The sequence below is a fragment of the Scylla paramamosain genome, chromosome 31, assembly GCF_035594125.1.
Source record: "Scylla paramamosain isolate STU-SP2022 chromosome 31, ASM3559412v1, whole genome shotgun sequence".
Taxonomy (NCBI): domain Eukaryota; kingdom Metazoa; phylum Arthropoda; class Malacostraca; order Decapoda; family Portunidae; genus Scylla; species Scylla paramamosain.
The window spans coordinates 15,899,000-15,913,999 of record NC_087181.1 but is presented as its reverse complement, the minus strand read 5'-3'; the positions used below and the strand labels follow the sequence as shown (position 1 = coordinate 15,913,999).

At 39.9% G+C, this 15,000-nt stretch overlaps 1 long non-coding RNA gene across 3 annotated transcripts in view; it reads right to left on the bottom strand.

Moving 5' to 3' along the window:
• Nucleotides 1-15,000, bottom strand: part of LOC135088718 (uncharacterized) — a 109,289-nt gene that overhangs the window by 94,082 nt on the left and 207 nt on the right. The gene's annotated exons all lie outside the window — the stretch shown is intronic.

The following is a 15,000-nucleotide window of genomic DNA, read 5'->3' as shown; positions in this document are numbered from 1 at the left end:
GTTCTTTATTTTTTATTATTGTTATTTCATCATTTTAATCTCTATTTTTCTTATTCACTCTTCTTTTTATCTCCTTTTCATCTGTCTACTCTATTTTCCTCCTTTCGTCCTTTCCCTGATTTATATAAACCTTCCTTATTCGTTTCCTACTTTTCTCTTTCCATTTTCGATTTTTCATTTATTCCTCTTTCTATCTGTTTTTATCTATTCTCTTTATTCTTTCCTTCCCTTCCTAAACTCACCAAACTCCTCCATTTTCTTTCTCTTTTCTCTTCTTCGTCAATCTGATTACCTCCTTTCCTTTCTTCCTTCAAACTATATTTATCATATTTCCATTCACTTCCTTTACCAACAGATCTCTTATTCCTCTTCCTCATTCCTTTCTTCTATTTCTTATTCCTTTCATATCCTCTCTTTTTAACCTTCCAACAATATTTACTTAATTTCCACTTACACCCTCTATCATCACATCTCTCCTCCCCTTCACATTTCTCAAACCTCTTCCTTTCCCTCCTTTTCTCCTCTCCTCTTCATTTCTCTTCTCTCCTTTCAGAGTACATTTCCCACCTTTGCATTCACTCTCTTTATCAACATATCTCTCCTTCTGTCATTCCTCGAACCTCTCCCCTCCTTCCTTCCTTCCTTCCTCCCTTTCTTCTCCCTTTTCATCACTTTAATGAAGACCCTCCTTCTCCATTGCACCCTTTTACCTTTTCCATCAACCAGCTCCCTCTCTCCTCCCTTCCCTCTACGCTCCAGCCCTTACAACTCGGACCTCCCAGCCTCACATATTAACAGAACCTTAGATGTCTAGCCATAAGTGCCAACCACAGGGGCATGGCAGGGCATTACCGTGTCTTATATCTCTAAGTTCCATAGCTTAAGGGAAGGGAAGGGAAGGGAAGGGGACGGAATAGTACTTGTGAATGGAGATATAATGAGATTGTTTCCTTCATCTTGTTTCTAAAGGACTGAATGAGGGAGGGAGGGAAGGAGGGAAGGAGGGAAGGAAGGAGAGGTTGAGGAAGAGTTGGGAATGAAGGGTAAAAGTGAAGAAAAGGGAAGGAAAAGAATGAGAGAGAGAGAGAGAGAGAGAGAGAGAGAGAGAGAGAGAGAGAGAGAGAGAGAGAGAGAGAGAGAGAGAGAGAGAGAGAGAGAGAGAGAGAGAGAGAGAGAGAGAGAGAGAGAGAGACCAACCGAGACAGACTGACAGGGAAACACAAGACAGACAGACAGACAGACAGACAGACAGAAGGTAAAGGCTAAATGGGGAAGAAAATAATGAGAAAAAGAGGAACAAGAGAAAAAGGATGATAACGAGAGAAGGAAGGGGAGGAAGAGAAACTCGGAAATTAGAAAAAAAAGGTGATATTCTCAAGGAGGAGGAGGAGGAGGAGGAGGAAGGAAAAAAGATAATAATAGTGCTAAAGGAGGAAAAGAAGGAAAAAAAGATCTAGACAGAGAGGAAACTGTTATGGGAAAAAGTTTTGATTCAATGGTAAAAGTACAATGTTTTATGATATTTTCCTCCTCCTCCTCCTCCTCCTCCTCCTCCTCCTCCTCCTCCTCCTCCTCCTCCTCCTCCTCCTCTTCTTCTTCTTCTTCTTCCTGCTCTTCTCACCTCCAAGCCTCCTAATTAAGTGACAATAGTTTCTCTCTCACTATCTTAACTATCCTCTCTCTCTCTCTCTCTCTCTCTCTCTCTCTCTCTCTCTCTCTCTCTCTCTCTCTCTCTCTCTCTCTCTCTCTCAGTATTACCACTATTTTATTTGTAGCTTCGTTTCCTTCTCTCCTCCTCCTCCTCCTCCTCCTCCTCCTCCTCCTCCTCCTCCTCCTCCTCCTCCTCCTCCTCCTCCTCCACCTCCACCTCCTCCTCCTCCAACTTATCATTCATTCTGCACTTTCTCCTGCATCATCAAATTTCCTCTCCTAGTTCTGCCTTCATTTTCTCTTCTTCCTCTCCTCCTCCTCCTCCTCCTCCTCCTCCTCCTCCTCCTCCTCCTCCTCCTCCTCCTCCTCCTCCTCCTCAGCGTTTTCGACTTTTAAATTTTCCACCTCTTTTCAAATTTCTTTCCTCTCCTTATCAAGTCTTTTATCATTGTTACCCAATATTCTTCTTCTTCTTCTTCTTCTTCTTCTTCTTCTTCCTTCTTTCATTTCCTTCCTTCCCTTACTTTTCTTCATTTTCCTTAACCTCATTTACTTACACGAACGCTATTCCCTCCTCTTCCTCCTCTTCTCCAATTACGCTTCTTCCTCCTCCTCCTCCTCTTTCGGATCTCCTGTTCCCTTCTCCTCCTCCTCCTCATCTCCTCTTTTCATTCAATTCTCTTCATTTCTTCGTCTTTCTTTTTTCTTCTTCTCCTTCCTTAATTTTTTTCATTCTTTCTTTTTCTTCTTTTCTTCTTCCTCTTCCACGTCTCTTTCTAACCGCTTGTTTTCTTTTGTTTCTTTTTTTATTCTTTTCTTTCTTCAACTTAAAATCTATCAGTAGTCTCTCTCTCTCTCTCTCTCTCTCTCTCTCTCTCTCTCTCTCTCTCTCTCTCTCTCTCTCTCTGCCTTTCTTTTCCACTTCAATTGTTTTAAGAACATAAGAACATAAGAAATAAGGGAAGCTGCAAGAAGCGACCAGGCTTACACGTGGCAGTCCCTGTATGAAACACTCCTACCTATTTCCATCTGTTATCCCCATCCATAAACTTGTCTAATCTTCTTAAAGCTCTCTAGTGTCCTGGCACTAACTACATGATTACTGAGTCCGTTCCACTCATCTACCACTCTATTTGAGAACCAATTTTTTCCTATCTCCTTCCTAAACCTAAATTTTTCAAGCTTGAACCCGTTATTTCTTGTTCTACCTTGGTTGCTGATCCTAAGAATTTTGCTTACATCTCCCTTGTTATAACCCCTATACCACTTAAAGACTTCTATCAGGTCCCCTCTTAACCTACGTCTCTCTAGAGAATGTAAATTTAACCGCTTCAACCTCGCTTCGTAAGGAATACTCCTCATCCCCTGGATCCTTTTAGTCATTCTCCTCTGTACTGATTCTAATAGACCTATATCTTTCCTGTAATGTGGGGACCAGAACTGCACAGCGTAGTCTAGATGAGGTCTGACCAGCGCCAAGTATAACTTTAATATTACTTCCGGCCTTCTACTTTTAACACTCCTAAAAATGAATCCTAGTACCCTATTTGCCTTGTTTCTGGCTTCTATGCATTGTTTCCCTAGACGGAGTTCAGAGCTAACTATAACTCCTAAATCTTTCTCGTACCCTGTACCTACCAGAGTTTGGGTGTTTAATGTGTACCTATTGTGTGGGTTTCCTCTACCTACGCTAAGCACTTTGCATTTATTGATATTAAATTGCATTTGCCATCTATCCGTCCATTCATTCATTCTATCTAAGTCTGTCTGCAAGGCGATGGCATCCGCTTCTGACCTAATTAATCTACCTATCTTTGTGTCATCCGCAAATTTACTAACATCGCTACTAATTCCACTATCCAAGTCATTGATATATATTAGAAATAATAATGGCCCTAATACTGATCCCTGTGGCACCCCACTAATGACATGACCCCACTCGGATTTCGTGCCGTTTATTAGCACTCTCTGTCGCCTGTTACCAAGCCATGACCCTATCCAACCTAACACCTTCCCATCTATCCCGTGCGCCCTAACCTTTCTCAGGAGCCTTTGATGGGGCACCTTGTCGAATGCTTTACTAAAGTCCAGATATAAGATATCATAACTATCACCATTATCTACTGCCTCGTACACCTTACTGTAAAAACTTAACAAGTTTGTCAGGCAAGACTTCCCCTTCGTGAAGCCATGCTGTGACTGATTTATCAAGTTATGTTTGTCTAAATGTTCCCTAATGTTCCTGGCTATTATTGACTCTAACATTTTACCTACAACTGAAGTTAAGCTGACAGGTCTATAATTAGACGCTAAAGTTTTATCCCCTTTCTTAAAGATGGGTACTACATTAGCCTGCCTCCACATTACTGGTACCTCACCCGACTCCAGTGATTTCCTAAAGACAGAAACTAACGGCTCACTAATAATCTTTTTACATTCCTTCAGTACTCTGGGATATATTTCATCAGGTCCTGGTGACTTGAACTTTTTTAGCCTATCTATCTCCTGCTCCACTATCTCCCTAGTTATGGAAATATCCGTCAGCTTCTCATACTCATCTGCTCTAAACACCTGTTCACTATCTGGCATATCCTGCATGTTTTCCTGAGTGAAGACAGTTAAAAAATAATCATTTAGAAGTTTACTAATCTCCTCCCCAGAACTAACCAGCTCCCCATCTGCTGCCTTTAATGGACCTACAGTATCCTTATTTTTCGTCCTGTATACCTGATAAAATCCCTTGGGGTCCGTCTTCGCCTGGCTGGCTACCTTTAATTCATAATTGTCCTTAGCTTTCCTCGTTAACTTCCTGACTGTTCTAACTAATTCATTATACTGTGTCCTTAAAACTTCCTCACCTGCCTTTAATCTCTTATATACACTTCTCTTACGCCCTATATAATGCTTTAACCTAGCAGTCATCCATTTAGGGTCATTTTTTTGTGATCTTATTGTTTTATATGGGATATTTGCTAATTGACCTGTATGAACTTTATCTACGAAATATTTATACAATTCATCTACATTTACTTCACCTAAACCCCTCATCTCGTTCCCTACCATCCTCTCCCTCCCTCATCAACTCGCCTCGACCTTACCTCTCTCATTTCACCATGACCTGACATTCCAAGATACTCACACCTATCTCCCCCTTCCTCTTTCCTCCTCCCTTCTGGAGCCTCACCTCACCTCCTCATCCTGCCTTATCTCTCTGAACTCCGTCCCTGACCTGACCTCACCCTGCATCCTTTGCCAGTCCTGCATCCTTTGCCAGTCCAAGTTTATTTTTCTCACTTCCTCTTTCAACTTTCTTTTCAGTAGAATTTTGTAATCCTCCTCCTCCTCCTCCTCCTCCTCCTCCTCCTCCTGTGCTACTGCTGTTTATCCTTTTCCTTGCAGACCTAATAGCAGTCCTCCTCCTCCTCCTCCTCCTCCTCCTCCTTCCTGGCGGCACCCTGGGGGAGTATCACTGTCTTGGTCCCGTGGTGCTTCAGCGCTTCCTTGGCTTCAATTGTTTTTATTGTGTCTGTTTGCTTCACTTTGCTGCATCTGTTTCTTTCTTCCTATTGTCTTGTTTCTTTGTCTTTTGTTTTATTTCTTCGTTTTCTTTTTTTTTCTTACCTAGTGTTTTTTTTTCGTCTTTCTTTTCTTTGTTCGTGTTTTTTTCGTGTTTTTTTTCGTTTTCTGTCTTTTATTCTCCTAGTTTCGTCTTTTCTTCATTCGTCTTTTCTTTTTCTTTTTTCTACGTGTTTTCTCTTTCTTCGTCTTTTCTTTCCTTTTTTTCTTTGTTCTCGTTTTTTTTCCTCTTCGTCTTTTCTTTCTTTCATTTCTTCTTATTTTGTTTTTGCGCCCTTTCTTCTCAGTTTCTTATTTTAATTTCCATTTCTTATTTTCGTGTCTATTTTCCATGTCTTCCTTTCCTTCTTCCTTCTAATTTCTTCTTTCTTCGTCTTTTCTTTCCTCCACCTTCCTCCTCTCCACCTTCCTCCTCTCCACCTCTTCCTATTATTTCTTCCCTTCAGTCATCTTTTATTACTATTTTCTGTTGTTCACCTTTATTTCTTTTTGTCTTTCATTTCCTCTTTTTGGAACCAAGGCATTTCTTTCTTTATATTATCATTTTCTCTTTCCTTCTTTCTCTCCTCCTCCTCCTCCTCCTCCTCCTCCTCCTCCTCCTCCTCCTCCTTTTTCCCACGTTTACTCAGCAATATTTGTATTTCTTATCGCCACTCTCGTTGAGTTCCTTCTTCTTCATCTTCTTCTTCTTCTTTTTCTTCTTCTTCCCTACTTCTTTCTTCTTTCTTTCCTTCCATTTCCTTTACTTTTCGCTTCGTCCTCTTTCGTCCTCTCATTTCTTATATTTATCGTTCATTTCCTTTGCTTTTCACCAACGCTTCTCCTCAATTTCTCTCGCTTCCTTTCTCTCGTCCGCTCTTAATTGCAGCTTCATTCGCCTCGTGTTATTTTCTTTTTACTCTGCAGTGTTTCTTTTTCGTCTCTCTCTCTCTCTCTCTCTCTCTCTCTCTCTCTCTCTCTCTCTCTCTCTCTCTCTCTCTCTCTCTCTCTCTCTCTCTCTCTCTCTCTCTCTCCCCGTCTGCCTTTTTCTGTTCGTATTATTTATTGTCTTTTGTTTTCGTGTGTCATTTGTTTCTCTCTTAATTCTTGGTGTTTATTATCTATACTCTTCTTCGCTTTTCCTTTTGTTTATTTCTTTCTTTTTTTTTTTTTGCTTATACACAGTTATTTTTATTTTATTCCTTCTGTTTCTCTTTCTCTTCGCCTATCTTATTATCTATCGTTTTCTTTCCTTTTTCTTTTATCAGTAACTATCTTCCTATCTTTAATCTTTATGTTCTCCTCCCCGTCTTTCTCTTCTTCCTGTTCTCCTTCTTTACCTTATTCATCCCATTCATCTTTTTCCTCATCCCCCTTGTTCATTTTCTTCCTCTTCTCCTTCGTCGTCTTCCTCCTCCTCCTCCTATTACTTCTTCCCTTCATGAATTATCTTTCATCATCATTTTCTTATGGTCATTATTATCATTTTTTATTCTTTGACTCTTCTTAAAACCGAGACTTTTTTTATTTTATTTTCTTTCCTTATTTATCCTGTATGTCTCTATTTACACTCTTTCCCCTTTCTCCTTCACCTCTTTCTATTTCCAAATAAAAGAAAACAAAGGCAGGCAGACAAACAGATAGACAGACACAAATAAAACATACACAGGGGAACACAGTAATAAAGACAGACAGATACATGCATAGACAGACAGATGGACGCTCCCACTCAATAAATGACAGGCAGATAGACAGCGATTGACAGCCAGACACGCCCCTAAGACCAGCTGACAGACAGGGTGATGAGAGAAAATTAATACTGCATTTTTTTTTACTTTAGTCTCGATATGGATTATAAAGGATTAAAGGTGGAGGTATGGAGGTGTGAAGGGAAGGTAGTGTTGTGTACAGGTGTGAATAGATGTGGGTTATTTTTACAACTTAAGCGAACAGGTGTGAACAAATGCAACCTCCAGGACAGGTGTGAATGAGTTTTTTTTTTTTCACCATAATCTGTTCACTCATCACCTTTTCTCACCTTTTCAATACCAATCACGTACGAGTAATCCTTCTTTTATCCCTGCCTATCAATCCATTATTCAGTTTCAATCTTTATATTTTTTTCTTCTTTAATTATTTCACCATTACTAAATATGACTTTTCCCATCACTTCCACAAAACCTAGCTAATGATGACCCACTTAATCATTACCTATGCATCCATTAATCATTATCTATTTATTCATTACCTAGTTTTATTTTTTTTCCCCATCAGTTCTTCATCCTCACTTCTACAAAACCTAACGTGCATTTATCCTATTCATCAGTATATATTCATCCGTTAATAACTTACATTTTCTTCTTTTTTTTACTTCACTTCATTATCTATTCATCCACCACTCTTCTCATCACAACTTAAATTAATCCACTTTTTACTCCATTACAACGAATCCACACCCTTTCCTAGCACTCCTCAATTTTCAAAGCCATCCCAGCAAACCTTTCTTCCATTACGTTTTCTATTTTTTCCCCTCAATTCACTTCATTTTCTATTCATCCACCACTCTTCTCATCACATCACTCAATCCACTTTTTACTCCATTACAACGAATCCACACCCTTTCCTAGCACTCCTCAATTTTCAAAGCCATCCCAGCAGACCTTTCTTTCATTAACGCCTACTGATTCTCCTCCATTGTACTTAATAGGATCAGATCACGTCCTTAAGGGTATCTAAGCCTCTCTCCCTCCCTTCAGTAAATCTCTGCTAGTAATGTATACTTAATTATCCTCTAAAACATATTATCACTGGATCTACTTTGTGATGCACTTCCAATTAACACTCTAATGTCTTGTCTATATTTTGTAAGGAGTGATTAAGGTGCCTCTCTCTCTCTCTCTCTCTCTCTCTCTCTCTCTCTCTCTCTCTCTCTCTCTCTCTCTCTCTCTCTCTCTCTCTCTCTCTCTCTCTTTGTTAAGGGTAATTTCGTTTCGGTTTTTTTTTTTCGTTCATAGTCACTTTTTCCTCTCATTACTAAGCATGTATACAGACAGACCTTTTTTTCCCCCTTCTAGACGTGTATTTTCCTCCGCACACGTTGAACCACTACGGATAATTTCCCGTTGGACAATTTTTTCCTTTAACTTTTTTTCCCCATCTACATCATTTTTTATCTTTATCCCCTCACAAAAAAAAAAATGAAAACCCTACAAGATACCCAGATCCCTTAACAGCCCCACAATCCCATTAAACCACCCTTATCACCCCAAAACCTCATCAAAACACCCTTAAAAACCCTTAAACCCTTAAAACTCAATTAAACCCTCACAAAACATTTAAAACAGTACAAAATACCCTTAAAAACCTTACATTCTCTTAAACCATCGTCAGAACCCCTTTAAACACCCTAAAAACCCTTAAACCCGCAAAACGCCCCTTGAAACCCCTCTTGAAGCCCCTTTGAAGCTGCTAACCCCTTTCCAGGCTTTGTCAGGAGGCTCTAATTCTCTGTGGCTTCATTATCACCGAATAGGATCTTATGTGCGCCATTAATGATCGAACTAATGCGGAAGAGGAGGAGGAGGAGGAGGAGGAGGAGGAGGAGGAGGAGGAGGAGGAGGAGGAGGAGGAGGAGGAGGAGGACGAGGAGGAGGAGGAGGATGAGGAGGACGAGGAGGATCACGACGAGGAGAACGAGGAGGAGGAGGAGAAACAGAAAAAGAAAAAAAAAGATAGGAAGTAAAAGAAGACGAACAACAACAACAACAACAATAACAAAGACAAAGAAAAAAGGAAGAAATGAAAGAGGAGGACCAAACGAAAAAAAAAAAAACGAATCAGGAACAATGGAAAAGAACAAAAAAACAAAAGGAAGGAAGGAAGGGACCAGTACAGGTGAAGGTGGTGGTGGTGGTGGTGGTGGTGAAGGAAGCATTACACCTGGTGGACGGCGCTCAGGTGAATTTGCTGGGATTAAGGGATTACCTGGACAGGGGCAGGTGTGTGTGTGTGTGTGTGTGTGTGTGTGTGTGTGTGTGTGTGTGTGTGTGTGTGTGTGTGTGTGTGTGTGTGTGTGTGTGTGTGTGTGTAAATATATATATCTATTTACATTTTTCTTCCTTTTCTCTATTTTTTTCTTTTCAAATCCCAATACGTTTCAAATTTACATATAAACCCTCTCTCTCTCTCTCTCTCTCTCTCTCTCTCTCTCTCTCTCTCTCTCTCTCTCTCTCTCTCTCTCTCTCTCTCTCAGGATACAATCTCGACCCAGTCCTCATCCCAAGGCCGCCTCTTATAAGAAGCAATCAGGGATACACGCCTCTTAATGCTTATATTCCTGCGCTGTATTTGGATAGGAACTGTTTCTATGACCTGCCCTCGCTACCCTTTCATTCTCATTATTGGTAGTAGTAGTAGTAGTAGTAGTAGTAGTAGTAGTAGTAGTAGTAGTAGTAGTAGTAGTAGTAGTAGTAGTAGTAGTAGTAGTAGTAGTTTTTTTTGTTACTTCATTACTATCAATACTACTACTAAGAAATCTAACCAGCTACCACTACCACTACTACTATCACTACTACCACCACCACCAGCACCACACACTTATACCCGCCCGCCAATCTTCTGAAATGGTATGAAACAAACCTATTTCAGGAACGATAAGAGTGGCAGTAGTAGTAGTAGTAATAGTAGTAGTAGTAGTAGTTTTCTTTTTCGTACTGCCTCGAGAAAACCTTTTGAAAGTGGAAATTTTATAGGCACAGGAAACGGGACGAGGGAAAAAGGAGAACACTTAAAACACGAGTAATGAGAAGGAAACGGAAAAGAGATAAGGAGAAAAAAAAAGTAAAAAGGGTTATATATAGAAAGATTAATAAATGTGATTAAGTTAATGAGAAAGAGAAAAGAAGCAGATTTAACACAAAGAAGGAAAAAAAGAGAAGGAAAATAATAGAGAAAGGGGTATGTAAAGAGAGGGATAAATAAATGTGATGCAAGTTAATGAGAATGAGGGAAAAATAAGACATTTAACACGTAAATAAGGAAAAAAAATAGATAAGAAGGAAAAAGATGGCAAAAAATTATACAAGTACAAAGCAAAATAAATGTGATGTAAATTAATGAGAAAGAAAAAAAGGAGAATGAGGGAAAGGAGAATATATAGCACACGTGAATGAGAAAAGGAACGAAGGAGAAGAGATAAGGAGAAGGAAAAAGAAGGTAAAGAAGGAATATATAGAAAGGTAAATAAATGTGACAGATTAATGAGAATGAGGGAAAGCAGAAAAACACCGTAAATCAGAAAAGAGAAGAGAAAGGAAGAGAAAGAAAAAATACGGAAAAAAAAAGAAGAGGCAGAGTGAGAAACAAGAGTGAAAAAAAAAATGAAAATAAATGCGATACAAGACATTGAAAATTAAGATGAAAGAGCGTAAAAAGAAATTAAAAGTAATCTGATGGAAAATGAAGATAATGCAAGAAAAATGATAGAGAAGTAGGAATGAAGTAGTAAAATATGAAATGGTGGTGCGTGAAGTTAACACAGGATAAACTGGAATAAAATAGATGAGATAAATCAAAATAAAGACAAGGTAAAAAAAAAAGTGCAGAAGTGAACATTAAAGTAAGGAAAAGTGGAATAACGAAGGAAGGAAGGAAGGAAGGAAGGAAGGAAGGAAGGAAGGAAGGAAGGAAGGAAGGAAGGAAGGCATACTTTATATTTCATCCTTATAATACTTCAGTCTCACACACACACACACACACACACACACACACACACACGTTCCTTATTCTCATTTTCTTCTCTTCCTCTTAACTTATTTTTTTCCTCACCACCACCACCACCACCACCTCCTTTACCTCCTGCTGTGTTACGCTCTACTGCTTTAGACCACCTACTGCTCTCTCTCTCTCTCTCTCTCTCTCTCTCTCTCTCTCTCTCTCTCTCTCTCTCTCTCTCTCTCTCTCTCTCTCTCTCTCTCTCTGATCTGATAATAACGCCACCACGTTAAAGGAAACATTTCACTATAATTTTCCCCTTTTTCTCCCCTCTTTATTTCCTCTTTTCCCTCTGTATTTCCCTTTATTACTGTACCTCCCCCCTCTTCCCTTTTTTTCTCATTATTATCCCTCCCCTCTTTTTTTCGCCATGATCATTCTCTAATACCCTCTCCTTTTTCCCCTCTTTTACATTTTCCCTCTCATTACTGTTCGTTAATATGCTGTTTTTTTTTTCATATTACATTCTCATTTTCTTTTTCCCCTACGTTCCTTGTGTGTGTGTGTGTGTGTGTGTGTGTGTGTGTGTGTGTGTGTGTGTGTGTGTGTGTGTGTGTGTGTGTGTGTGTGTATTTGTCTGTCTGTCTGTTTGCCCTTTTGTCTGTCTGTCTGTCTCTTGGTCTAGCTCTAACTGGCTCTCTCTCTCTCTCTCTCTCTCTCTCTCTCTCTCTCTCTCTCTCTCTCTCTCTCTCTCTCTCTCATTGAAAATAAAATAACTAGGACAGTCAAGTGGCTGCTTCCGACACTCGTTCAGACAGTTCGATGGTATCAGAGCAAAGAGGAGGAGGAGGAGGAGGAGGAGGAGGAGGAGGAGGAGGAGGAGGAGGAGGAGGAGGAGGAGGAGGAGGAGGAGGAGACCACTACCAATTATGATGGTGGGTGAGGGTCATTTCAGAGAGAGCCGTAAGAGGAGGCAGCCAAGAGGAAGACAGAGATAGCAAAGGCCTCCTCTTAGTTATAGGGACGAGGAGGAGGAGGAGGAGGAGGAGGAGGAGGAGGAGGAGGAGGAGGAGGAGGAGGAGGAGGAGGAGGAGGAGGAGGAGGACAGAAGAACAAGAGGAAAAGATGGTGATGAAGATGAACACGAACAACTAGAAAGATGATGATAATGAGGAAGACGGACAAGGAGAAGAACAAGAAAACAAAGACAATGAAAAGAAAAACAAAAGAAAAAGGAGGAAGAATACAGAAGAAACTAGTATCCCTCCTCCTCCTCCTCCTCCTCCTCCTCCTCCTCCTCCTCCTCCTCCTCCTCCTCCTCAGCATTTACTATCACTACGCCTGTTACTTTAGATTAGATAGTTTAGCTTATAACCAACAGCCTTGTAAGGGTCTAAAAGTCTGCTGTTGTTTGCTCTTCCCCTCCACCTCCTCTTTACTCTTTACACAAAGGAGTACAAAAAGAAATAAGAAAAAAAATTGTAAACATCCATCATCCTCCTCCTCCTCCTCCTCCTCCTCCTCCTCCTCCTCAACAAAATTCTCAATGAACAAATAAACGAAGGTAAATATAGCAGTAAAAGCCAGTATCTTATAGGCCTCAAAAATTTAAGCCTACGGGCGAATCCTACTTGCCTCCACGAACAAAATCATTAATAAATAAATCAAATAAGCAAACGGATATAGGAGTGGAAAAAAAATAGGCCTCAGATAAGCCTATAGATTAATTACCCAAGCCTATAAGGGACTAAAATAATGAAATAAATAGGAAGGCAAAGGTAAATGAAGAAATAGATAAATAATATAAATAAATAGGCCTACAGATTAATCATTTAAGCCTACGAGGAACTAAACCATAAATAATTAAATAGATAAACGAGTCAATAAATTAAGGTATAGATAAATAAACAAACAAACCAACAAACAAACAATTCAAGACTTTAAGGAACAAAATTATGAAAAAGACAAATAAACAAATAAATAAACAAATAAATAAATAAATAAAAATAAATAAAGCTATACAAAAATACCTTGCATAACACCACCACTTACACAGACCACTATTCTACAGATCCTCCCTATTAGTAGACAAGTGGAGTAGAAGACCAAGAAGGTTCCTCCCCACCCATCCACTCACCCACTCACCGTCCCTCCACTCCACTTCAAAATAAATAAATTAAAAAAATGTTTATAGATTGAAAAGAACACTCCTGAAAATGTTTGTAAGGCAGAAAAGGAAGGAAGAAAGAAATAGTTAACTTCATCATTAATACGAACATACTTCTAAGGAATATTCTAATTAATATGTTGGGGAAGAGAGGAGGAGGAGGAGGAGGAGGAGGAGGAGGAGGAGGAGGAGGAGGAGGAGGAAAGCAAGAATAGTAACAAACAAGAAGAGCGGGGAGAGAGAGAGAGAGAGAGAGAGAGAGAGAGAGAGAGAGAGAGAGAGAGAGAGAGAGAGAGAGAGAGAGAGAGAGAGAGAGAGAGAGAAAAAAAAAAAACGAAAAACCAAAGAAACCGCAAAAAAAATAAAATCTGAAAATGTGAAAGACGCAAAAAAAATAAAATACAAAAAAAAAAATACAAAAAAACACTTAAAACGAGACGGACCGAGTAAAGACCATTGAAAATTGAACCTTTCCAACTTTTAAAACACCTCCCTGGCGCCGGAACCTGGAAAGAATGCAGGTACTCGCAAGATATTCAAAACCCAGCGGGGTATCACAGCGAGGGGAGAAAGGAGATAAATGTTGCCTTGATGTTGAGTTGATGTTAACCTGATGCGCCGCTGATGTTAAGATAATGTTAATTTGATGGAGACGGATGTTAAAGGATGGGGGAAGGGGGAGTAAGGTAGTTAGTGAACGAGGGAAGGGGAGAACAAGGTAGCTTAGTTAAGGAAAAAAAAAAGGTTGACGGTTTAGATGGTTAAAGAAGGGAAGTAGGGATGGGGGCAGATGGGGGGAGGAGGGGGGAGCAAGACGGGTAGTTAACAAGGCAAATTCGTAGCAAATAAGCACATGAACAATGAAACAATAATACCAATAATAATAATAATAATAATAATAATAATAATAATAATAATAATAATAATAATAATAATAATACAAGGGAATCATTATAACAAGGCACAAGAGGGAGAGAAACGAGTCGGCAAAGCAATTAATTTCATAGCTAATAACGTGCACAGGAACACACACACACACACACACACACACACACACACACACTGAAACTGAAATGTAATGAATAAGAGATATTACGAGTTGGGAGGGTTATAACAAAGCGAGGGGAGGGGGAGAGTGGGGAAGACAGCTAGTTAACAAGACAATTTAAGTTAATTGCGTCTAATACCAAGCACTAGCTAATAACAAGCACTAGAACACCCTGAATATCTGAAGCTGAATCATAATACAAAAACGTTACAAGGATTTAAGAGAGCTTGCGTATAATAACCATGGGAGAGAGGGAGGGAGGGTAACATGGGTAGGACAAGTTAACAAGGCCATTCATATTAATTCCATGTACTGCTAGTTAAAAGCACTTCAAATTCAATTCCGGCATCAGTAACAAGCATCAATACACGCTGCACCATCTAGCCGTCACATGGTCAATGACATATACGTGGACGTTGAAAGATTATAACGACGGTGGGGAAGGAGGAAAGGAGAGGGGAGGGGAAGGGGGAGGGAGGGCAACACTGCTAGTCATTTCAAATTCAGTTCCAAGGCCAATAACAAGCATTAAAATACACTGCAACATCTTGAAGCTTTAACATAGTGAATAAATAGATTTAAAGGCGTGGGGGAGGGGTTATAGCAACGGAGGAGGAGGTAAGGAGGGAAGGAGGGAATGACCGCTTGTTAGACCAGCAACAAACATTAAAACACTTTGCAACATCCTGAAGCTGAAATACGGTGACTGACACACACAAAAGGCTCTAAAAATGAAGATAAAAACATACACGAGCGTGGGAATGATCAAAACCAGAAGGAAACAAAAGTAACCGGCTCCATTATCCCGGCCTGGTCAGTTTCCCGCCCGATCTTGCCTCTCATTACATTACTCCTGAATTTCACTCTT